This window comes from Gekko japonicus, unplaced genomic scaffold, assembly GCF_001447785.1.
Source record: "Gekko japonicus isolate JY-2015 unplaced genomic scaffold, Gekko_japonicus_V1.1 scaffold1361, whole genome shotgun sequence".
Taxonomy (NCBI): domain Eukaryota; kingdom Metazoa; phylum Chordata; class Lepidosauria; order Squamata; family Gekkonidae; genus Gekko; species Gekko japonicus.
The window spans coordinates 248,462-273,891 of NW_015161438.1; positions in this window are offsets into that span (position 1 = coordinate 248,462).

The window sequence follows — 25,430 nt, forward strand, 5'->3', positions numbered from 1 at the left end:
TTAAGGAGTGGGTGTCGGAGGGCGGAAACACGTTTTGGACAAACGTCCAGTTTTCTTTCTGCTGAACGGACATGAATAGATTGCTGAACTGTTGAGCAGACCATAAAAAAAAATCAAATAGTTGTGCCTGGCGAAGAGGATGCGAGCTGAACCAGCAGGTGTTAAAAGTATCCCTAATAGTCACGAGCGGGTATGTCCAACAGGTAGATTGCGATCTACAAGTAGATCACTGTAATGTATCCATCTCAGACCCTGTGCGCGGCCATTCCACCACGTGGTCATGCGAAGCGGCCGAGCTTCACTCTCAGTAACAATGAGACAAGCGGATCCTAGCCGGCGCCTATCGGCAGGCTAGGCTCCCCCCTGAGAGCCTATGGAACTCTCGGCCACTGTAAATAGCCAATCACTAGTGTGTGGGTGTGTTTTGGGTGCGGGGTTGTTGCACATATAAACCAGCCTGCGAACTGGTTAGTTTGTTTTGTTCCAAACCTTAAATAAAGTCTTAAAGCTGAATCACTGCGTTAGTCTAAGGACTTTTCAATCGCAGAGGGGTCAGAGGTAGATCACTTGGTCTCCTGGTATAAAATAAAATAAAATAAAAAATGTTTGCAGTTCTTTCTGGATCTTCGTATCTTTGTTTTGTTTTTGCTTATTTTGCTTACCAGTAAATGACAGAAGGTGCATTATAAATGGGGGGGCGGGGGCGGTGGAACCCAACTTTAGTGGCTTAAAATCTAATTTGAAATTAATTTGAAACTTTATTTTCATGGTGGTAGGTCACCGGCACTTTTGGCCGGAAAAAACAGATCACTACCTGTTCGAAGTTGGACATGGCTGGTCATGGGGATAAAAAGGTGGAAAGAGAACCACGTACCCCATACTGAGCCCCCTGAAAGACAGACTGCTTAAAAATGAAGTAATAATAGTAACCCCAGTACTATTAATGCCCTGCCCTGGATGGCCAAGGCTAGCCTGATCGCATGAGTTCTCGGAAGGGTCAGCCCAGGTTAGTACTTGGATGCGAGGCCATCGAGGAAGTCGAGGGTTGCTGTGCAGAGGAAGGCAATGGCAAAACCACCTCTGTTTGCCTCTGCCCTGCCCTGGATGGCCCAGGCTAGCCTGATCGCATTAGATCTCAGAAACTAAGCGGGGTCAGCCCCGGTTAGTACTTAGATGGGAATACCACCAAGGAAGTCGAGGGTTGCTGTGCAGAGGTAGGCAACGGCAAAACCACCTCTGTTTGCCTCTGCCCTTACCTGGATGGCCCAGGCTAGCCTGATTTCGTCAGATCTCGGAAGCTAAGCGGGGTCAGCCCAGGTAAGTACTTGGATGGGAATACCACCAAGGAAGTCGAGGGTTGCTGTGCAGAGGCAGGCAATGGCCAACCACCTCTGTTTGCCTCTGCCCTGACCTGGATGGCCAAGGCTAGCCTGATCGCATCAGATCTCGGAAGCTAAGTGGGGTCAGCCCAGGTTAGTACTTGGATGCGAGGCCATCAAGGAAGTCCAGGGTTGCTGTGCAGAGGAAGGCAATGGCAAAACCACCTCTGTTTGCCTCTGCCCTGACCTGGATGGCCAAGGCTAGCCTGATCGCATCAGATCTCGGAAGCTCACAAGCAACTGCCACCTTCGGGCACGGTCATTTGACAGTTGAATGTGTTTGCGGTGAACTGAATCTGATGGGCAGTAGGTTCAGGATGGACCAACGGAAATACTTCTCTACACGGAGAGTGATTAAAATCTGGAATTTGCTGCCAGAGGATGCAGTGATGACCACAGGAATAAACAGCATTAAAAGGGGTTAGTCTGTACCCTTTGTGCTGAGCCACTGCGAACACCCATGGAGTTTTCTCAGAACTGTCCATGTGTAGAGACAGTGTCTAGAACTGTCCATGTGTAGAAACATGATAGGTTACTAATTTAGTCACTGAAGGATGGAAGCAGATGATGAGAGGCCCATCTGCCTCATGTTGCCAAGAGAGGACCGCATGTCTCACTCTTGGTGCGTGCAGGGAGAGAGCTTGTCTTCATCAACGTGAGAGAGAAGAAGGACGGGGAAATTGATCCCTGAGAGCACAATCTGCATTTCAAAGGGGACAGTGACAGAAAAGTATATAGAGGAAGAAAGGTCAGTGTGCCTGTCTAGCTAGCTAGTCTCTCTTCCCGTTCAGTCTGGAGGTCTGAGACAAGGGACATCGCATCTGGAACTTCCAACACACTTAAGGATCTCTTCTAGCTCCTTCGTGGCTGCCTTTCCCAGTCTCAATCTCCCTCTGATTTCTTGGGTGCTGTCTCCCTTTGGGTTGATGATGGAGCCAAGGAACAGAAAATCTTGAACAATTTCAGTATCTTCATTGTCAACCTTGAAACTGTGTTATTCCCCCAGTAGTCCCCGGTAATCTTCTTGAGGTCCAGCTGTAATCCTGCTTTGGCACTTTCTGCTTTAACCTTCACCAGTGGTCGTTTCAAGTCTTCACTGTTTCTTGGTAATAATGTGGTATCTGCATATCTCAAATTGTTATTGTTCCTTCCATCAATTTTCGTTCCACTTTGATCGAAATCTAATCCAGTTTTATGTTCTACATCTAGATTGAAGAGACAGGGAGATAAAATACATCTCTGTCTGACACCTTTGCCAATTGAAAACCATTCTGTGGTCCCGATCACACGCAGGAGTAGCCGCGCGATAGGCACAAATGCCGGGCAGATTTTAAGGGCGCGATCACATGGGAACATCTGGCAAGTGTCCTGCACTTGTCGGCAACCTGTCTAGCTCTGCCAAAGAAGCGGAGTTAAAAAATACCGGGGAAAGTCCAGTATCAAATGGGTTGCTACAGGCCACAGACGGACTTTCCCCTGTGTGTGATCGCTCTAGCCGTGCTCTCATGGTGTCGAGATGGTCTGATCAGGCCATCCCGACTTCGTGCCGTTGTGTTTTTTTCCCTTTCCCAGTATGCACATCATTGCATACTGCCATAGGAAGCCCTCAGTGTGGAGATGCGATTCATTGCTCCTCCGTTTAAGCGAATCGAAACCAAACAGCAAAAAAACCAAAACCCAACTCACGGGCGATTGTGTCTGATTGTGCAGTGGTGGGCTACACCCGCAGCTTCAAAGAACTGTGTGATCGAGCAGTTGCGGGTCAATTTCCTCTGGCGTAAATAGCCTCAAATGTCAAAGAAGACGGGGACGGCAAAGGATGAGATGGTTAGACAGTGTCATAGATGCAACGAACATGAAATTGAGCCAACTTTAGAGGACGGCGGAAGACAGGAGGGCCTGGCATGATCTGGTCCATGGGGTCGCAAAGAGTCGGACTCGACTGTGCGACTGAACAACAACAACAACAAAAATAGTCTCACTTCTTCTGCACATTATCTCGTGTGTGTGACCGGGACCTGTTTCTCCTTATTCTGTCCTAACAGTAGCCTCTTGTCCAGAGTGCAGGTTGTGCATTAAAACAATTAGATGCTGCGGCGCACTCATTTCCTTTAAAGCCAACCATAGCTTTTCATTATCCACACAGTCAAAAGCTTTGCTGTAATCTCTGAAACACAAGCTGATTCTCCTCTGAAATTCTCTCATATGCTCCAGTAGCCAACTTAAATTTGCAGTATGATCTCTACAGCATTTCTCATTCCATATATGGTCTTTGTTGTAAGATTCTGAGCATCAGTTTACTTGCCTAAGAAATTAATGTGATGGTCGGATCATTGCTGCAGTCTTTGATGTCTCCTTTTTTTCTGAATTGGTATGTGGACCGAGCATTTCCAGTTTGTGGGTCATTGTTTTGTTTCCCATATTTGTTGGCACTCTGTGTCCATTTATCCTTTGGTGTAGCGTTTGCCCTGTTTGTTCTATGCAGAGAGCCGAAGGGCAATGCTGGCATTTAATGGCATATACAATGTTAGAGGATGAGCAAGTGAATGCACCTGAGATGGTGTAGTTGATGTTGTTGGGTCCAGTGACTGCATTGGCAGGGTGTATGTGGCTGTAAAGTTGGCATCTGGATTTATTGCAAGCTCTGGTACCAGTAAAGGTTCCCTTGCTCGAAAGCCAGTCGAATCCGACTCTAGGGTTGCGGTGCTCATCTCCGTTTCAAAGCCGAAGAGCCAGCGCTGTCCGAAGACGTTTCCATAGTCATGTGGCTGGCATGACTAAACACCAAGGCTCACGGAACACTGTTACCTTCCCACCGAAGTGGTACCTATTTATCTACTTGCAATTTCTTGCTTTCGAACTGCTAGGTTGGCAGGAACTGGAACTAGAGATGGGAGCTCACTCCATCATGCGGCACCTGGGTCTTAAACTGCTGAACTACTGACCTTCCACAGCCTGCAGTTCAGCGTCTTAACCACTTGAGCCACCACAGCTCCACTGGTACCAGTGTCCATGTTCAAATTAAATGTTACAAGACAAGCCTAAAAAAAGACAATAACAGAGCACCCCTTGTGGTCACATGTAACTCTCAACTCATCAATGACTTACAACCTCTACTTGATAATGACAGTTCTCTTTCACAAATACTGGAAGGTAACCCTTTTGTTGCGCACAGACAACCCCCCCCCCCAGTCTCAAACAACTCCTCACCCACAATAATCCAATGCACAATAATTCTGGCTTTGTTAATCCATTCCCTGATTTCATCAGGTGGATACTGGAGTTCCAAAAAGGTCTGTTGTAGATCCCTCAGGTGGGAAGACTTGTATTTGAGGTGAATGGCCTTGCTCTGTCTGGTTGATATATGTTATCTAGAAAGGGTGTAACTTCAGAAGGTAGCCAAAAGTAGCTTGGCCAGTAACACGTGACCAAAGAACGACGCATGTATCCAGAGTTAAACAAAGAGAGTTGTGTTACACTGACATAGCTATGACTGGAGTGTCGCCCCAGCTCCTGCCAACCTAGCAGTTCAAAAGCAAGAAATTGAAAGTAGATAAACAAGTACCACTTCGGTGGGAAGGTAACAGCGTTCCGTGCGCCTTGGCATTTAGTCATGCCAGCCACATGACTATGGAAACGTCTTCGGACAGCGCTGGCTCTTCAGCTTGGAAACTGAGATGATCTACACACCTAGAGTCGGATTCGACTGGCTTTCGAGCAAGGGAAACCTTTACTACGGTATAAAAATTTGTCCCACCCAGGACTGCTTTGAACTCTTTGGCTATCTGCTAATCAGTTCCCTTTTGATTCCGGAAATAAAAGTATTTACTTTGCTGCCCGTATCCTTGATGTGGTGTGCCTCTTTTGACCTGGCTGGAGCAGTCTAAGGACCCGTTTGGCTAACAGTGTTGTATCAGAATCCCAAGGGTGCCCACCACAGAATCGAAATGGTTGGGGACCCCTGCCTGAAAGGAGGAGCTGCTCTACTTAGTAGTACCAGATGTAGTTTTCGAGGCAGTGCAGAACACATTTGCTTCACAGTAATCCCCAGCTCAAATCGGCAAATGTCACTCATGCTCTTTTTTCCAAAAGGCGGTATCATGGCAATAGAATGTTTCTAAGTCTGCTGACAAGATAGTTATTATGTATTGTTAGCATGCCAATGTACTGTAGAAATCCTGTCTGGGATAGGATGACTTGTTGCACGAGAACATTTGACCCTTTCAGTGATGTGTGAATTTCTGCCTCCATATGATGTATAAAAATGTGACTCTTCAACAGAAAACATCTCTCAGTAGTTATCCCCCCCTCCCCGTGTGATGTTTCAACAACTCCAGGCTAGTGTTTTAGACTGCTCTAGTCCAGGGGCTGTGGTGGCTCAGCGGTTAAGACGCTGAACTGCAGACCGGAAGTTCTGTAGTTTGGCAGTTCGAGACCCGAGTGCCACATGACGGCGGGAGCTCCCTTTGGGTTGCAACAGCCCCAGCTCCTGCCAGCCTAGCAGTTCAAAAGCAAGAAACTGCAAGTAGATAAATAGGTACCGCTTCGGTGGGAAGGCAACAGCGTTTAGTCATGCTGGCCATGTGACCATGGAAACATCTTCGGACAGCGCTGGCCTTTCGGCTTTGAAACGGAGATGAGCACCGCAACCCTAGAGTTGGATTCGACTGACTTTCGAGCAAGGGAAACCTTTACCTTTACCTTTTAGTCCACTCCAGGAGTTGGTGCGGGCAGGAAGAGGGAGAAAGGAAGCTGTACACGTTGTAGCGCCAGACAGAGAAAGGAACGGACTTATTAAACTGTGCTCCTGCATGCTGCTGACTCCTTGTCACTCAGCCATAAGAACACAACACCCCTCCTCTGAGGCCTCAGCCACCTAGGTAAAAGTGAACACAACTGGTCGAAAGCCAGAATCCCAAAACTGAATCACCAGGAATTAAGAGCTAATGAATTCCAATATTTTCTCATGTAAATATGCTGAGTTCCAAGAGGAAACGGTCATATTAGGAGTCCCAACTCATTCCCCTCCCAGACACACGCACAGGGTCAGATCCAGTGAGTTTTCCCCTGGGGAAAATGGAAGGAGGGGGTCTTCCTTGACCATCCAAAAAAGCTACGCTGGGAATCATGGGGCCTCTGTGGACAGTAAGCCATGTAGGGTGGGAACAGTGGTAAAGAGGAAAATGGACAGACTCAACGCAGAATGAAGAACAACCCAACTTTAAGAAGCAACGAAGTTGGGTACCCAAAGGTTGGGTGAGAGAATTTTTTTTTTTGAGAAATAAATTAAACACAATATATGTATTTATTACAAAGTGCACCAAAACTATAAGTTAAAAACATTAGCCCGATCCATCACTGAAGTGGCAAATATTTGAACTAAGAAGTCCTGAATCTATATAACCTCATACATTTCGATATTTCTAGGTTAAAAACCTTGAGCCAATAAAACAGGGCCAATAATTCGATATATTTAGGTTGATTACCTTGAACCACATTAAAACAGGACCAAATGCGTTTTGGCCTTTGAGGCCTTCCTCAGTGGTCAATTTTTTGTATATACACGCACACTAGAACATATAACATATAAAACACACTAAGGATGTGTTAGAGCCAAGGCAGGGTTGATTATAAGGCATTCTAGGTACCACGTGTGCAAAAGAATTGGGTTGTGTGAGGTCTATCTTAAACTTTTCAGTGCCGACCTCTAAGGAATGCAGTTCAATACTTCTTTCTGACCATAGCAATCATAACTTCCAGAGTGTGCGTATGTACATCAACCTTTAACGGACTGCTTAAAAATTTAAGATAGCTCTCACACAACCCAGTTCTTTTATCACACAGGATATCTGGAATGCCTTACAATCAACCTGTCTTGGCTCTAACACATGTTTATATGTTATAGTGTGCGTGTATATACAAAAATTTGACCGCTGAGGAAGGCCTTGGAGGCCAAAGTGTGTTTGGTCCTGTTTTAACATGGTTATCAACCTAGGTATATTGAATTATTGGTCCTGTTTTATTGGTTCAAGGTTCTTAACTTAGAAATATCGAAATGTATCAGGGTATACAGATTCAGGACTTCTTAGTTCAAATATTTGCCTCTTCAAGGGCAGATTGTGCCTATGTTTTTAAAGTACGGTTTTAGTGCGCTTTGTAATAAATGTTTAATTTATTTCTCAAAAGAGGAAAATTGAACAAGATTAATTTTTTTAAAAAGCTGACGGGACCCAACCTACAGTTTTCAGGGCAAAATCAGGATCTATGGTAATCCCCCCCCCACACACACACACAAAGGCTGAGTTATTTCCATCAAAGGAGAAGAGGAGTTGGATTTATACCCTGTCCTTCACTTGGAGCCTCAGAGCGGCTTACAATCTCCTTCCCTTCCTCTCCCCACAACAGACACCCTTTGAGGTAGATGGGGCTGAGAGAGCTCTGAGAGAACTGTCCTTGAGAGAACAGCTCTGAGAGAACTGTGACTGACCCAAGGTCACCCAGCTGACTGCATGTGAAGGAGTGGGGAATCAAACCCCAGTTCTCCAGATTAGAGTCTGCCACTTTTAACCACTACACCAAACTGGCTCTCAAGGGGGCCGGAAAGTCATAACCCTGAGATCTTCCACTGGAGATGCTGAGGGACACAGCCCTGGACTAAACCATACCGGGCTTGTAACCTTGCCCCATTCCAATGTAGAGGAGGGTAGCCACTCAGAACCCGATGAGGTCCAAAGCCTTTTAACACCCCCCCAGGATCCATTACCGAGAAAGAGGTCAAAGATTCTTCTCCTGCGAGTGTTCCAGGTCAACCAATGGCATCGTGTTCCTGGCACAAAGGAAAAGAAAAAACAACAACAACACATCCAGCAGACCATGTTTTTGCAGGCACGTTGCCTGCAATTGAAAAGGGAACCCTTTTCCAATTAGAAGTCCTTCTTTGCTGCCAAATGTGAGATGAATTAATACTTGTGGAATGTTACAGGCAGGGCTTGGGGAGCGCGACGCCAAATGTCGTTGCTTTCCCCGTTCAGCTTCACACATTCTTGCCATGGTGGGGTGTGTGTGTGTGTGTTTTAGACATCACTGCAAACAATTTTAACATATGTAACAACAATTGTATTTTAATTTATGGGTCAGACACACAGAGCTATGAAAGACCCAGTATTCCATGTTCCTCTGGAAACCAGAAGCCAGAATCCAGTCCACTGAAAGCACCATCACTCAACCAGTACTGACAGTGCTGAACTGAATAGCTCCAATGACACTTCAGGACAGACACTTCATTCTCTGTTTCCTATGCCCGGAATCACAATGGGAGGGCTCGATTTCCTGGTCTCCGTATTTTCTGCAACTCGGGGTTTTTCTCTCTCCAGGTTTTGGAACCTAATGCTCCAAGCCTCCATACTCTTGTTTCTGTAATATGCAGTAATACGCAGCCAGTTTTCTCGCTGGTAAAGAGCTCGGTTATTACGTAGGCCTGATACGAGTCCAGGAGCACCTCAGAGACTGATGCTTTTCAGGGTATGAACTTCTGAGAGTCAAAGGTTTCTTCAGACGAAGGAAACTTTGATTCTTGAAAGCCTACATCTCCCAAATCTCATTGCTCTGTAAGATGCCACTGGACTTCCATCTAGCTCAGGGGTGGCCGAACTTGCTCAGTGTTAACAGCCACACAGAATAAATATCAGATGCAGGGGCAGATTAACCATGAAGCAGACAGAGCACGTGCTCGGGGCACCAGGGCCAAAGGGGGCACCACAAAGTTGGGGAAAGGGTGAAAACCTTAGTTTGCATAGTATACTGTGTTATCATATGAATAATTTTTTGTATTGCTGCAACCTGCATTGTATATCTAGTCAGACAGGTCAACCACTAAAATGGACTGGGTCAGTGTGGAATGGAGGAAGGCACCAAGATTGGTCAGTGCTTAGGGCACCAGTGAGCCTTAATCCGCCCCTGGTCAGATGTTCAAGAGCCGCAAGACATGAACAAATATTGCACACGTTTTTATTTTTAAAATAGGCACATTTGCTTTTTTATTAACATTAAATGAGACTGGCAAAAATAAAAACAAAAGGGGTAAAAACGGATATTGATAATGATATTTATTTGTCCAATGATATTTATTTGTTTGCTAATGATATTTATTTGTCTAAGAGAGTGAGAAAGAGAGAGAGAGAGGTGAAAAGAAAGTAGGAAAGAGGTGGAAAGAAAGAGAGAAAGAGAAAGAGAGACAGAGAAACAAAGGTCCTGGTCACATGGAGGATTTGCCCCGTGAAAGGGATGGATTGAGGGTGCATCAAACTGGTGCGATCATAACACAACACATGGGAAGCGTAGTGCACCCGTCTCCGACCCGTACCGTCGGCCCAAAGAAGTAGATTTAAAAGGCATTGGGGAAAAGGTAGTATCTTCTGGTAAATGCGTGGCACGGGCATGTGTCTGATCAGAGATGCGCCGGTAGCCCATGGCATCCAGCTGTCAGGTTCCACAGCCAAACAAAGGAGTACACGCTTATCATAAGGTTATCCTTTAATGTAAGAGCTATAGAGGCAGTAACATCATCACTGTTAGGAATGGCTACTTTCCGACAAGCATAATGGGATATAGGACATTCACACACACACACACACTCCTAGGCCAATCACCCTGACTCCTGCGCATGGGAGAATGGGCCCCCAGGCCGTTAAAGCCAAAGCTGGGAATTGAAACTTGTCCCACGGGTAAATGATGGGAAGACACTACACAGGCAACTTGCAAGGTCATAGATAAGCAAGAACGAAAGAATGCGGCAACATTTGGTACACAGGTCAGGCAGATGCACTCTTGCCCATGAACATCATGGCAGCATAGCTGACACCAGCAGCTGTCCGCAACCCGCGCATGCGCAGTAATGCAGTACTGCTGCGTTGCCTCGCTAGGACTACACTGTTGCCTCCCTGGTGTGATCGGCTGCCGATGGCCTGAGGACAGAGCCGCGGGGGACCGTAAGATTGCGCTCCCGCGCTTCTTTTAGCTCCGCCTCTAAAATGCCTCCCTACCAGTGCGGATTTTCCCACTTGTGTGACCGGGGTCAAAGAAAGCAAATAGGAGGGAGGAAGGGAAGGAGGGAAAGTATGCTCCCCTTCACTTCCCTAGCTGCCCTGCCGGGAGCCACACAATATGTGTGAAAGAGCCCCAGGTTATTTGGATGCTGTTTTGTCGTAGACTTATTTATTTATTTATTCACATTTTTATCCCACCCTCCCGGCCAAGGCCTTATATTGCCTCACCTGGCAGCCCAAATGCGGAAAGGACCTGTGACGATTTCACGAAGACGGCTAAAGTGGAATATATCTTCACTAGTGTACATGAAGCAAGTGCAAAAATTCTGAAATGGTATTAAAACATTTAGTGCCAAGCAAATGTTCTATCAATTAGCGGGTAATTAAGACAGTTGTACAATTTCTAAACAGAAAGCGACTTTTTGTTTAATTGCTGACAGTTAAAAATATGGGTTTTGAAATGCTGTTCTCAAGCTTTCCAGTTTGGCTTTCATCTCCCCCCCCCACACATCTGATTAGTGCTTTGGCTTTACTCGTTGTGCTGTTTGGTGAAAATACTTTCAAAGAACACCACTGTCCTTGGCATCCGGGAAGGTCACTTGTCCCCCTTACAAATGAAAGTCGACAAATGACTCATACTAAGAAATGCAGCTGCTGTTTGTGATTAAAGATGGGTTACCAAATGCGGCTTAAGTCTTTAAAAATGACATGTGTTCTTATCCAAAAGACTGGCCCATAGCTACAGTGGGGCATTTCGGGGCCCTGCCCCCTAATTAAAAGCCACGCCCCCACAAATAGCCACACCAGAAACCTTATTTTTTACCATGACCTAGGTGGTACTGGGCTAGCAGAAAGGGGGGGTTGTTGGAGATGTATTGAAGATGCCCTTTTAAGTCTTCTTGCTCTGTGGAAGGGAACTCAAAAAGCATTTAAATGCCTTCTAGGTGGTTCCCCCCCCCCCTAGGAACTAACGTGCTTGCTGCCCTGTCCCTTGAAAGAAAGGGCTAGAAACAGACTCGGAGCCTCTTCCTTTAAAGACAGGCATTCAGATTAATTTAATTAACTGTAATTTAACTGCCCCCTTAAAAATTTAAATGCCCCCTGTCATGATCTGGGCTGTGCCACCAGAGGCCTACTAGGCCAAGGGAGCCTGGCTCGCAGTAGGTGAGGCTGGGCCTACAACTCCCAGAAGCCCCTGAGAGGTTTTGGAGTCAAAATTGACCAATAGGAAAAGAGGAGGGCTTGGAATAAAAGATCTGGTGCAGCAGGAAAAGCTGTTCTTCTTCCCAGGGGACAGAGCCAGAAGGGACTGAGGCTGCTGTAGGGAAGAGACCCTCATCCTGAGGGAAGGGTGAGTAGTCTAGTGCCACTTGAGATAGTGGGCTAGGGACAGTATATATTTAGACGTGTTAGGGCACTTGATTTCTTTTCTTTTCACCCACTTACTGTTATATTTCTGCACCTGGTTTGTTTGACCTCTTATAAAATAAACTATTTTTATTGTTCACTATGCCTGGTCCTCACGCCTATTATTCAGCCAAAAGGGAGGTCTAAAGGCCTGGGAAGGCGCTCTGGGCCTTCTCAGAGGGGCCTGGAACCAGAGTGGTGGCAGCGTCAGGTGACACCCCACCTGAACTGTGACACCCCCGAATAAAAAAAAAATCCTGGCTACTGGCCTGCCGAAAGATAATATCAAAACATCTTCAAGAGGGAATTAGATAAGCATATGGAGCAGAGGTCCATCAGTGGCTATTAGCCACAAGGTATCGATAGGGACTCTCGGTCTGGGGCAAGTGATGCTCTGTGTTCTTGGTACTTGGGGGGGGGGCAACAGTGGGAGGACTTCTGGTGTCCTGGCCCCACTGCTGGACCTCCTGGTGGCACCTGGTATTTTTGGCCACTGTGTGACCCAGAGTGTTGGACTGGATGGGCCACTGGCCTGATCCAACACTGACTTCTCTTATGTTCTTTGGTTCTTATCTTTACAGCAGGACATTGCTCTTGAGGTATTTTCCTTATATCACATCCAAACATCCCAAGTAACTTTTATGCTCAGTCACTGAATGTGAGACAACTTTGGGGAAAACCCAGAATATCACCTTAGGATCAAGCAATGTGTTACTTTATTTCCTACTGGCCGGGCCTCCCTGATCAGTACCCACACTAGCTCTTACCCTAAGACAGCCAGTATTACTCTAGTGCAGGGGTGTCAAACATGCGGCCCGGGGGCTGGATCAGGCCCCCGGAGGGCTTCTATCAGGCCTGTAGTGGAACTGGCTGTCTTCTGCTGCTGCTTCTAGTTCTGCAGCTTCTAGGTTTGCAGCTTACAGATACACACCTGAACAGCATACTCGAGATTGCAACAGCACAGACATTTTGATGCAATAATTCAGAGCAAGAGGTGTTGGTTCTCAGACTCTGTTAAATGAACAAAATATTCCAGAGTGCTAATGTTTTAAGTATGTTTTTATTTTAAGTAAAAAAAACACAAACAAACCTTTTGTCTTTGTGTCCTTTATAAAGTTTATCTCTCCGCTACCTGGCGTTACATTTTATGACACACATGGCCCGGCCCAACAAGGTCCCATTTGTGTCAGATCCGGCCCTGATAACAAGTGAGTTCGACACCCCTGCTCTAGTGGGTGTAAAGTTAGAGCCCATGGGAGGGCAAGCAAGAACCCATGATTTTGCTCCCCAGCTACCGAGAAGCTCACCTGCTGGGCAGCTTTGCCGTCAAAGACGGGCATCTCTCCGCAGGTGCAGTTCCCTCCCCAGACCACCGGAGGGTCCAGACAGGTGTTCTTGCCTGGACCAGTGCACTGGTACTCCCTTCCAGGGGAGCATCTATTTACAACTAGCCAGCAACTAGCACTGCATTCCTGGAACTGCACCTCAGACAGTGTGCTAAGAGCACCATGCAAAGGGGGGCCCCTTAATGTGGCACTGGAGTGGCCTGGAGGCTCTCTTTGTTACAATTGTTTGGGCTGGAGACCAAAGGACCAATTCCTTGACAGTCAGAGGGTGAAGGTTGTTTTTTTTTTAAAGTATTTTATTATTTTTAAAGACAAAACAAACATACAATGGGGTGTATTTGTCTATCTATTGTTTCTTTATATAACACATGCCTAAATTGTACTGCGTCTATAAATTTCACCTTGTATCGTTAATAAAGTCTGTTGCAAAAATTAAACAAAAGCTTATTTGTCCTTTATAAGATTGCAATAACTAAACAGTTCACTTGTAGTAATCTTCGAACCAACTGTAAAACCTTGACCAAGTAGTTTCAAAAGTCATATCTGGCTGTCCTTTCAAAATTAAAGTTAATTTATTCAGCTATTTCCAAGATTTTGTTTAAAATTTCTTTTTTCAAGGGTGTTTCAGTATTTCTCCAGTATCTAGCATAAAGTGTTCTAGCAGTTGTAATTATGTACAGGATAGGGTATAGATCATTCTTGTTACATCTCTCAGGTAAGATATTTAACAAAAACATTTCAGGAACAAAAGGTACAGAACATTTCAAAATCTATTGTAAAATTTCATGAATCCATGCCTAATATTTTTTTGCTTTGTCACACAACCACCACGTGTGATAAAAAGAACCAACCTTATTTTTACATTTCCAACAGAAGGTGAAGTTTTTATTGCCGGGTATTTCAGCAGCATTTTTTATCAGAAACCTGACACTTCAGGGTAGAGTTTTAGCGGTAATCTGTTTTCTAGTCGTTTTAGAGACTGAGGTGTATTATGTTTTCAGATATTTTTACACATCGCTAAGGGACTTCACATTCTACACTCATGTAGGGATTTTTTTTATTCCTATAGCATTTATATCTCTGCTTCATCTAGACTTCTTCAATCAATGGGCAATATGAGGATTGATGCCACGATATGGGCAAATCATGCCCCATTAATTTAATAGTTAGGAAAGATAGTGTTCATAAAAGATAGAAAATGAATGTGTCATTATTACAAATAGAGACGGTAGTACAAAAGATAAGAGGAGAAATATTGCAGTTCTTTAAAATTAATGATGCAGGAGACGACTTATAGTAAGTGTGAGAAGCATTTAAAAATATATGGGAGGTCTTCTGATTTCTCAACTGGTCTATTGGTCTTTGAGGAATAATAAAGTTTGCTCAGAAGAGATGAATGATATTAATAAGGAAGAAAAAGTGAATAAAACCCAACTCGGAACATTAAAAAATTGAACAGAATGTTTTGAAATATAAGGTTAAATTACTAGATGCCCGTGTAACATCATTCTAAAATGTTGTTGAGAGGAAGGCAAATGTTATTTGAGTTTGCGAACAAGGGACACGATTGTGAACCACGGAAAGAATTGGTCAAGCTTTTGGAAGATAAAACAGTGATATATGAGTATCCACAGATTATTACTAGTTTGGGAAATAGATCAGATACACCTGAGATGATTACACAAGAATCTGGGAGATTTTTCACTGATTTATATGCTGCCAAAGCGGTTGAGGTAAAGAAAACACATGAGTTCTTGGTACAGATGCATACGCTGCAGATTTTGGAAGATAACTGTCACTGGTTAGGTAGGCCAATTCATCTTGAAGAAATTAAGCTAGCAATTAAAATTTCAAAGGGTGGCAATTCGCCAGGTCCTGATGGTCTAGTTAATGAGTTCTATAAAACTTTTATAGATGAAATTGCACCATGTTTATTGAAATTGTTTCAGAATATTTTTTTAATGAAGGAAGGGTTAGTAAATTCTGGTCAGATGCTTATGTTTTACTAATCCCAAAGGTGTCGAAGGATATTACTAAACTGCCAGCATACAGACCAATACTCTTACTTAATGTTGATTATAAGATATTAGCTTCTGTATTTGCTTATAGATTAAAAGGTATTATGAATATGAATATATTGGATCAGACAGGTTTTCTAGAGGGATGCCAGATGTCTAGCGATATTTATAAATTAATAAATTTGGTTTAATTTTTCAGAACGGTACAAACTGCATGTCAACGAAAAGGAATACCATTGACTGGGTTAACTGGGATTTTTTTGAGAGGATCACTGAAGGCTTTAGGATTCAGTGCAGGGTTCTGTAAATGGACAAATTTACTTTACTCCAGTCCAAGGGCCCCAGTTTGTTTTCATGTCACAATTTCACTTCCTTTGAGGAGTCAAGCAAGACTGCCCTCTGTCACCATTGTTGTGTGACTTATGCATAGAGTTATTAGTGATCAAGGTGAGAGAAGAACTTATTTGTGGGTTTACAAGAGGTGAAAGGGTGAGGAAACCACTATGAAGATAACATGCTGTTCACAGTTACAAACCCAAACATTGCAGTTAGTCGGCTGGTAGAAGTAACTGAAATGTTTGGTTCAGTTAATTAATGTGGTTCAGTTAATTAATGGTTCAGTTAATTAAGTGGTTCAGTTCATTAATGTGGAAAAGCCAGTATTAGTGAGGGCCTATATGTTGTTCAAGGAGAAAAAAATATATTACAGCATGCTTCCATCTGGGGTGGAAGACAGATGAGATGAGATGAGGTATTTGGGAACAACCTTCCGTTTGAATATAGGTGATATGTTGGTGCAAAGTTTGAAGCTGTTAATTCAGGAAGTGGAACAATCTTTGCAAAAGCAGCACAGGTACAGACTCTCTTGGCTACGTAGGATTGTGCCTAGGGAGGCTGCTCATTATGAATTTAAAAAAATATCACATCCAAACATCCACGTAACACTGAACTTGAGACAACTTTTGAGCAATCCATATATTACTTTCTTTCCTACTTTTGGGGCCTACCTAGGGTTGCCAGATCTCACCTGGCTGCTGGCGGGGGAGTCCCTCTCCTGGTCCTGGACTTCTTCGGCACATGCACTTCACATGCGTATCACAATGATGTCATCCAGAGGTGATGTCATCATGCAGGGCATGTTGTTGGCGGGGCCTCTATCGTTAGGAGAAAAACAGAGTTTTTCCTCGAATGATAGAGTGTCCTCCTGCAACATGCCCTGCATGATGATGTCACCTCTGGATGATGTCATCGCACCGGGCACATTGGCGCAAACACGGTACTTTGGGGGCAGGGTTCCCCTGCTGACCAGATCTGGTCCGGCAAATTGGGGACCCTGAAAATGGGCAAACCCCTACCCCCAGCAGGGGAATGGCAAGCCTAGGCCTCCCTGATCAGGTCCCAGAGTGGTTCTGTCATGATTTGGGCTGTGCCATCAGAGGCCTACTAGGCCCAGGGAGCCTGGCTAGCAGTAGGTGTCAGCTATGCTGCCATGGGGGTTGGGATGTTCTTTCAGTGTCTGTGTAAATGGCCTTCGCATTCCTCTCTGCTTTCTCTCCGCTTAGCGCTGAAATGCTTATCTCTAAAGAAGTACAGGTGGCCAGCCGTGGGAGCCGAAATATTCCCAGCTTCGCATAGTAACGCTTGCTGGTTCTAGCCCGCGCACGGGAGGGTGCCTAATTGGCCAGTGCAGTGTGGGATGTGTGTGCATACGAATGGCCTATATCTCGTTAGGTTCAAGAGGCAACTGCTATTCTTAACAGTGACTATGTTAATGCATCTATGGCTCTTCAATTGTAGACCAAGCCTCACCTACTGTGGGTTCTGACAGTAGGTGAGGCTTGGCCTACAACTCCCAGAAGCCCCTGAGAGGTATGGAGCCAAAATTGACCAATAGGGAAGAAGAGGGCTGGGGAACAAAAGGTCTGGTGCCAGAGCAGAAGCTGTTCTTTCTTCCAGAAGGCAGAGCCAGAAGGAAGGCCGCTGCAGGAAGAAACCCTCATCCTGAGGGAAGGGTGAGTAGTCTAGTGTCACTTGGAATAGTGATAGGGTTGCCAAGTTGACTTACCTGCAAAGCGGGGGGATTCCTGGCTCCCTCGGGAGTCTCCCCACATGCGCGCTTTGCATGCGTGCGCCACAATGACGTCACTGGAAGTGACATCATTGCGTCGCCCACGTTGGGGGCAGGGTACCGTGACTCGAGGGAAAACCATAGAGTTTTCCCTCGATTCACAGAGTGTCTCCCCCACAACGTGGCCAGCGTGATGATGTCACCTCTAGGTGACATCATTACGCTGGGGATACCCTCCGACAGGGGGTGCAGTTCCCCCCAGGGCCCAATCCGCTGGCGGCGGGTAACAGGCCTCCCGGCGGGGGCTTGGCAAGTCTAAATAGTGAGCTAGGGACAGTATATATTTAGACGCATTAGGGCATTTGATTTCTTTTCTTTTCACCCACTTACTGTTATTATTCTGCACCTTGTTGGTTAACCTCCTGTAAAATAAACCTTTTCCTTGTTTCACACTGCCAGGTCCTCATGCCTGTTATTCAGCCAAAAGGGAGGTCTGAAGGTCTTGGGAGGGTGCTCTGGGCCTTCTCAAGGGATCCTAAATCCAGAGTGATGGCAGCGTCAGGTGACACCCCACCTGAGCCGTGACAGGTTCTTACCCTGATGGAGCTGGTCTTATTCTAGTGCATGTGTTTTTATTCTAGAGCATTCGCATGAGTCAGTAGAAGAAGCAGGTGTATGGTCTACTTATCAGTGGGGTAGATTACAAGTTGCATTTCTTCTCTTACTTTTCTGTAACAAAATCACTACAGAATGACCACACAAAAAAAAACAGAAAAGGGGGGCTACAGTTTCCTTTAGGGGGCCGGGACCCCTACTCCCCTGCCTGGAACTGCAGAGGGTTATAGGCTTAGGATTTCCACTTACCCGGTAATGGGGGGGGGGCCTTGTGTTGATGCTCCCTGTTCCCTTACCCACTCAATGGAGCAGCAGGAAGAAAATGGGAGGGAAAAACAGCACAGGGAAGTCACTTCCTGTTTCGGAACAGGAGGTGATGTCATGCCATGCTAGGAATTTCACCGCAGAGATTTTTGAAATTACTAGAGTCTCATGATGATTTTTGAAATTACTAGAGTCTCATGATGTTTTAAAACAGGAAGTGACTTCCAAGAAGTCTTCACCTTTCTCCAATGCTCCTGGACGTTACCAGCAAAGGCCTGGCATCTCTAGTTGGGCTTTTAACATTTCCCAGAAAGAAGGTTAGACAAAGTTTAAGAGAGCAACAAAGAGAGCAGTGCGCAGAGCAGTGGTGGTACCTCTGGTGGTACCAACTTGTGTGCTGAGTTTCTATGCAGCTACCATATTAGCAGAGAGCTTAGGGACAGGCTTAGGGATGTGTTGATAAATGTTTAACAACTGGCTCTCTGGGGGGGGGGGAAAGTATGCGTAAATATACGTACATAACCTTATTATGAGTTTTACTGATATAAAGGATGTCTAGTACCCAATTTACAAATAATAACAAAATATACAGTACACTTTCCTTTCCTTTTCCTCTCCTTTTGTACCCTTAGAAACTCATTAATTCACAAATCTTGAGCGGCAGAAAATACTTATTTCTTACTTTTTGGATGCAAGGGCTAACCAGACTGAGACAAATTTTGCAATTGCTGGAGTGATCTTAGGATCCTTATCACTGAGCAAAAGAGCCATGGTTTCTGTAGTATAGGGGGGCAATGTGTTGAATAAAGGTTTAATATAGGAATTCCTCATAACCTCAAAAAAATCTGCATTCCAGCAGGGTGTGAAAGGATGTATCAAGGCCACAAGGGCAAATTCTGTCAGTGCAGGGCCTATTCAAAAATCTCCCTTGCAAAACCATTGTAGGTATAATGTTCAGACTTGCAAACAAAAAAGCTCTGCAATAACGTGGGATAGTAAGATAGTACATAAAGGTAAATGTTCCCTTGCTCGAAAGCCAGTCGAGTCCGACTCTAGGGTTGCGGTGCTCATCTCCGTTTCAAAGCTGAAGAGTCAACACTGTCCAAAGACGTTTCCATGGTCATGTGGCTGGCATGACTAAACATGGAATGCTGTTACCTTCCCACCAAAGTGGTACCTATTTATCTACTTGCAATTTCTTGCTTTCGAACTGCTAGGTTGGCAGGAGCTGGAACTAGAGACGAGAGCTCACTCCGTCATGCGGCAACTCGGGTTTTGAACTGCTGAACTACTGACCTTCCAGAGGTTCAGCGTCTTAACCACTTGAGCCACCGCAGCTCCTAAGATAGTACATATAGGGGGGGTAAAGATTTTGGGTAAGTGTAACGAAAGTCAGACACCACTTTGCTTGCTTGTTTTAAAAGGTTGCTTGGATTTCTTTGGTTCAGGCTTCAAGCCTGGTGTGATGTATTGAAACGTTTACATGAATCACCTCATAGGACTTACATGTTAAGCTTCGAGCCAAACCAGGGCTCCACTGAATGAACTTCCTATTGGCCGCTCTGCAACAGCGACCAATCAGAACTGTGCCTTTTCCCTGCGAGGGAAAGACTTTCATTGGTCCTTAACTAAGCAATCTCATTGGTTGTTATTTGTAAATAGGCGTGGCTACATTAGCCCGGTTATGTTTAAAAGGAGCATAAGCTCCCACTGTTTTCTGTTCTGGTTTCTTACTGAGTTGAGTGCTTGTTCGTTACTTCCAATAAAGCTGAATCACTTGCTGAATCACTCTACGAGTCCTTTGTTAGCGCGATCTAACAATTGGCGACGAGGATGGGATGTTAGAGCAGGTAGGCAGCCCTGCGGACATCCACACTTCGGACTCGGAAGAAAGCGAGCAGAGCACAGCAGCCGATCCGGCGGAGGCGCCACCAGCTCCGGTGCCCAAGTCTCCCACGATGGCTGGAAGCCAGAAGTTCGAGTGCTTCGAACCCTCCTCAGAAGACTGGGACTCCTACCTATCCAGGTTCGAGTTCCATCTGGAGACCCACGACATCACCGATGAGGCGAAGAAACGAGCATGCCTCCTGAGTTCCTGCGGGAAGGGGACCTTCGACATAGCCAGGTCGTTGGTGGCCCCAACTGATATAAAGACTGTCACCTACGCTGACATCACGGAGAAGCTTAAGGCTCACTATTCTCCACAACCGTCGGAGATCGCCTGCCGGCACGCTTTTTACAAGCGGAACCAGGCCGGAGGCGAGACCATCGCAGATTTCGTGGCGGCCCTTCGCAAAGCCGCACGACCATGTAATTTCCACAACGTGGAGGAAGCCCTCAGAGACCGTCTCGTCTGCGGTCTCAAAGATGAAAGGCTGCAACAGAGGCTGTTCGCCCGCACCACCCTGACCTGGGCAGTGGCCTACGAAGAGGCCATGGCCGCGGAAGCAGCGGAGAAGTCCACGAAGGAGGTCCGCCAGCGGGTGGCAGAGCCCAGTATACACGCTCAACGAGACAGCGAGGGCGAAGACGCGGATGATGACGTCAACGCGGTTCGAGGCAAGCGGACCCCAGCGAAGACTACCAACGTCAAGCCTTGCTCCGGTTGTGGCGGGAAGCACCAGCGCGACTCCTGTTGGGCTCGTGATGTCGACTGCAGAGCGTGTGGGCGGCGTGGTCATCTGGCCAGAGTCTGCAGATCAGCAAAGAAGGATCCCTCAACTAACAACCGGTCAGCGCAGAGGGGCACTCCAGTCAGCACCCAAGGCAAGACCCGTTCCTCAGCATCGGAAGCAAGCTGCCAGTTGACGGCGACCTTGTCGAGCGCATCGGCCGTAAATCGCACCAGCAGCCAGGGCAAGATCACCGTGACTCCACTCCTCGACGGCCGACCCTGTACAATGGAGGTGGACTCAGGATCGTCCGTGACGGTGATTTCTGCCGCGTCCTGGCGCCAGTTGTTCCCGAACCGAAGCCGGCGGCGGCTCCAGCCTGCGGGAACCAGAGTGTCCGACTTCCAGGGCAACCGAATTCCCTTGGCCGGACGGGACTCTGTTACTGTTGAGTATAAGGGGAAATGTGTTAAACTGTCATTCCTGATTGCAGAGGGAGACCGGGTTAACCTGCTAGGGTTAGATTGGTTTGAGCCATTGGGCATTGGTATTTCTGGGATTAACAGGATGTCTGAAAATAAATGGGGCATGCTGTACGACCTGTTCCCTGATGTATTTGCCGAAGGGTTGGGGAGGTACAAGGGCCCCCCGGTTGCGTTTGACTTAGATCCGTCAGTCAAACCTATTAGGTTGAAGTATCGGAAAGTACCTGTGTCTCTCAAACATAAGGTGGAAAAAGAGATTGACAAACTAGTTGAGCAAGGGGTTTTAGAGCCAGTACCATACAGCAAATGGGAGACCCCGATCGTAACCCCTGTCAAATCAGATGGGTCCATACGACTATGCGCCGATTACAAATGTACGATTAACAAGGCGCTGCAGCAACATTCGTACCCGGTCCCGGTAATAAGCCACATTTTGGCTTCCCTGGGGGGTGGCAAGATTTTCGCCAAATTTGACCTGGCCCAGGCATACCAGCAGTTGCCTGTCACCCCGGAGGCTGCCGAGGCCCAAACAATTGTAACCCACCAAGGGGCTTTTAAAGTGAACAGGCTGCAATTCGGGGTCAACGTAGCACCTGGGATTTTTCAGGGCCTCATGGAACGTCTACTAAGGGGGGTACCTGGCACAGTGCCCTATTTTGACGACGTGCTGATTGCGGGCGGGTCTGAACAGGAACTACTGGACCGGGTTAAAGAGGTCCTCAGGCGTTTTCAAAATGCCGGTCTCAGAGTTAAGCGCTCAAAATGCACGCTCGGGGTGGAAAGTGTGGACTTCCTGGGGTTTCGCATTGACGCAGAGGGAGTCCACCCCACGGATGAGAAGGTATCTGCAATCCAAAACGCCCCCAGGCCGGTGAGTAAGAAGGAGCTCCAATCCTTTTTAGGACTCCTGAATTTTTATCATGCGTTTTTACCGCATAAGGCATCAGTGGCGGCCCCTTTGCACGCGCTTTTGCACAAGGAGGCAAAATGGAAGTGGGGGCAGGCCGAGGAAAAGGCTTTTGTGGGAGTCAAGGAGCTGCTGACATCTAATGCCGTACTCACGCATTATGATGAACACAAGCTCCTGGTGTTAGCTGCTGACGCTTCACCTTTTGGAGTAGGCGCAGTTTTAAGCCATCTGATGCCTGATGGGAGCGAAGCGCCTATCGCTTTTTATTCTAGATCACTATCTGCGGCAGAGCGGAACTATGCCCAGATAGACAAGGAGGGTCTGGCGTTGGTAGCGGCTGTCAAAAAGTTCCATGATTTTATTTTTGGCAGACGATTTTTGCTGGTCACTGACCACAAGCCGCTACTGGGGATTTTTGCGCCCGATAAGCAATTGCCAAACATCATGTCCCCACGCATGCTTAGATGGGCGATATTTTTGCAGGCTTATGATTTTGACTTAGAGCACCGGCCTGGGAAAGCGATTGGGCATGCGGATGCCCTCAGCCGGTGCCCGGTGCCGGACATTGGCGCAGACCCTGCCCCCGCCTGTGAGGTCTTGGCAATTGAGGAGCTTCCTCGACCCCCGGTATCATCCAGGGACATTGCAGCACACACGGCCAAGGATAGCGTGCTGTCCCGAGTATTAAACTGGGTTTGGAGGGGGTGGCCGGTTGGAAGCGTTGAACCGGAGTTCGGCCCTTACAAAAGCCGTCAAAATGAACTATCCATTTCTAAGGGCTGTGTATTATGGGGGAACAGGGTGGTGGTTCCTGACAAACTCAGGACGAGAGTGTTAGAGTCGCTGCACGAGGGTCACCCCGGTATGGTACACACCAAAGCGTTGGCCAGAGGGTATGTCTGGTGGCCGGGGCTGGACAAAGAGATCGAAGAATGGGTACGAGGGTGTCCCAAATGCCAGCAAGTCAGACCCGATCCCCCACAAGCTACACCCCAAGGCTGGGAGTCATCTGGTAAACCCTGGGCCAGATTGCATATAGATTTTGCTGGCCCTCTCCAAGGGCAAATGTTCCTAATTGTGGTGGACGCTATGTCCAAATGGCTGGAGGTCGTGCATATGAAATCGACCACATCACTTGCTGTGATCCATGCGCTCCGCCGACTTTTTGCCACCCACGGGTTGCCTGACGTCATCGTCAGTGACAACGGGCCTCAATTTGTGTCTGAGGAATTTAGGCTCTTCCTCACGAGTAATGGCATACGCCAAATGACTTCGGCCCCTTTCCATCCGGCATCTAATGGCCAAGCCGAACGGATGGTCAGGACGGCCAAAGAGGCCCTGGGTAAAATGGACGAAGGGGACTGGAGCCAGAGGCTGGGCTCCTTTCTTTTGCTGCAGCACACCACCCCCTGTAGTGCTACAGGCCGTAGTCCGGCCGAATTGTTAATGGGGCGGAGACTCACGACCCGTTTGAACCGAATGCACCCAGACCTCACTGAAGAGCAATCCGAGCGTACCACGGCGCAACCGAAGGTGCGCATGTTTGAAAAAGGGGACAAGGTTTTCGCACGAAATTATGCAAACGGGCACTTATGGCTTCCTGGGGTTATATCCGACTCTGTGGGTACTCGAATGTATGTGGTGCAGTTAGCTGACGGTCGAATATGGCGGCGCCACATAGATCAGTTAAGGAGACGTTGGGCTAGGGACAGCGCTGACTCTCCGACGGCTGAATCCCCTGATGTCGAGTGGACACCCCCAGAGCAGGCGGTGAGTACCGAAAGGCCCGGTACTGTCCCCGAGTCAGGGCAGAACCCTGTGTGCGGGGCTGAAATCCCAGTCGAGTCTGTGCCTGATCCAGGCTGTAGTGAACCCCACTCTGACCCACAACCTTGTCTGCCCATGGAGCCTGCACCGCTCCGCAGGTCCCAGCGTTCGCGGCAAATGCCGACTTATCTGAAGGACTATGAGTGTAAATACTGTTGGAATAACTGATGTACAAAGGTTGATTGCATGTTTGTAAATAATAAAACAATTGGGATGATGGCTTAACTTAGGGGGGAGGAATTGTAATGTATTGAAATGATTACATGAATCACCTCATAGGACTCCCATGTTAAGCTTCGAGCCAGACCAGGGCTCCTCTGAGCGAACTTCCTATTGGTCGCTTCGTAACAGCGACCAATCAGAACGATACCATTCCCTAGGAGGGAAAGACTCCCATTGGTCTTTATTCTAGCAATCTCATTGGTTGTTATTTGTAAATAGGCGTGGCTACATTAGCCCGGTTATGTTTAAAAGGAGCATAAGCTCCCACTGTTTTCTGTTCTGGTTTCTTACTGAGTTAGTGCTTGTTCGTTACTTCTAAATAAAGCTGAATCACTTGCTGAATCACTCTACGGTTCCTTTGTTAGCGCGATCTAACACTTAACCCACAGGGGTCTTCAGTTTTGTTCAGCTGGTGAGCAATGCTCCCTCTACGCTGTGGAGTCTTGTGAGCAAAGATTCTACTTTGTGAGCTACCGGCATTAAAGTTGTGAGGGAGCGATTTGGCTACTGCAGAAATTAGTTCGCTCCGGAGCCATCCCTTCCTGGGCTAAGGCAAAAAATGTGCAAGCTGGAGGCTAAAAAAACTGTGAGCTAGCTTACACTAACTCAGCTTAGAGTGAATGCTGCTTGTGAGTGCTTCTGGGATTTTGAGAACAGGCTCCACCATAAAAGGGCTGCTGTGGTGGCCTGGATGAATCACAAAAGGGTGGGAGGTGGCAAGTTAAGCATCTTCCTACAATGGAGGCACCTGTGACAGAAAAAAAGGAGGAGATTGTTTTGTACCTGGCCCTTCACAACCCGAAGGAGTCTCAGAGCGGCTTACAATCTCCTTTCCCTTTCCCTTCCCCTTCCCCTCCCCACAACAGACACCCTGTGCAATGGCTACTAGGATTGCTGGGGTATTGGGCCTAGCTTGGTCAATAGTCCGAAGCAACCCAACTATTTGGCATCATGCTTTGATTCCACCCGGATGGGCTATGAGTTTGGACTGTCTTTGTCATCTTGGACTCTTGTACTTTTGAACCTGAAATGGGTAACCTTTGCAACTGCTTGTAAGTATTAGCTATTGCTGGTGAAGCTTAGTGTTTGTTATTTTTCCTGCACTGCCTAAAGTCTTGTGTTTTAATTAAACTTGCACAATTAATTAATAAAAGAACTTATATTTTTACTTTGTCGTGGTTTTGGACTTCTTGAACCTCAAAGGCTAAATCTATTGCCTTAGACCGTAAGCTG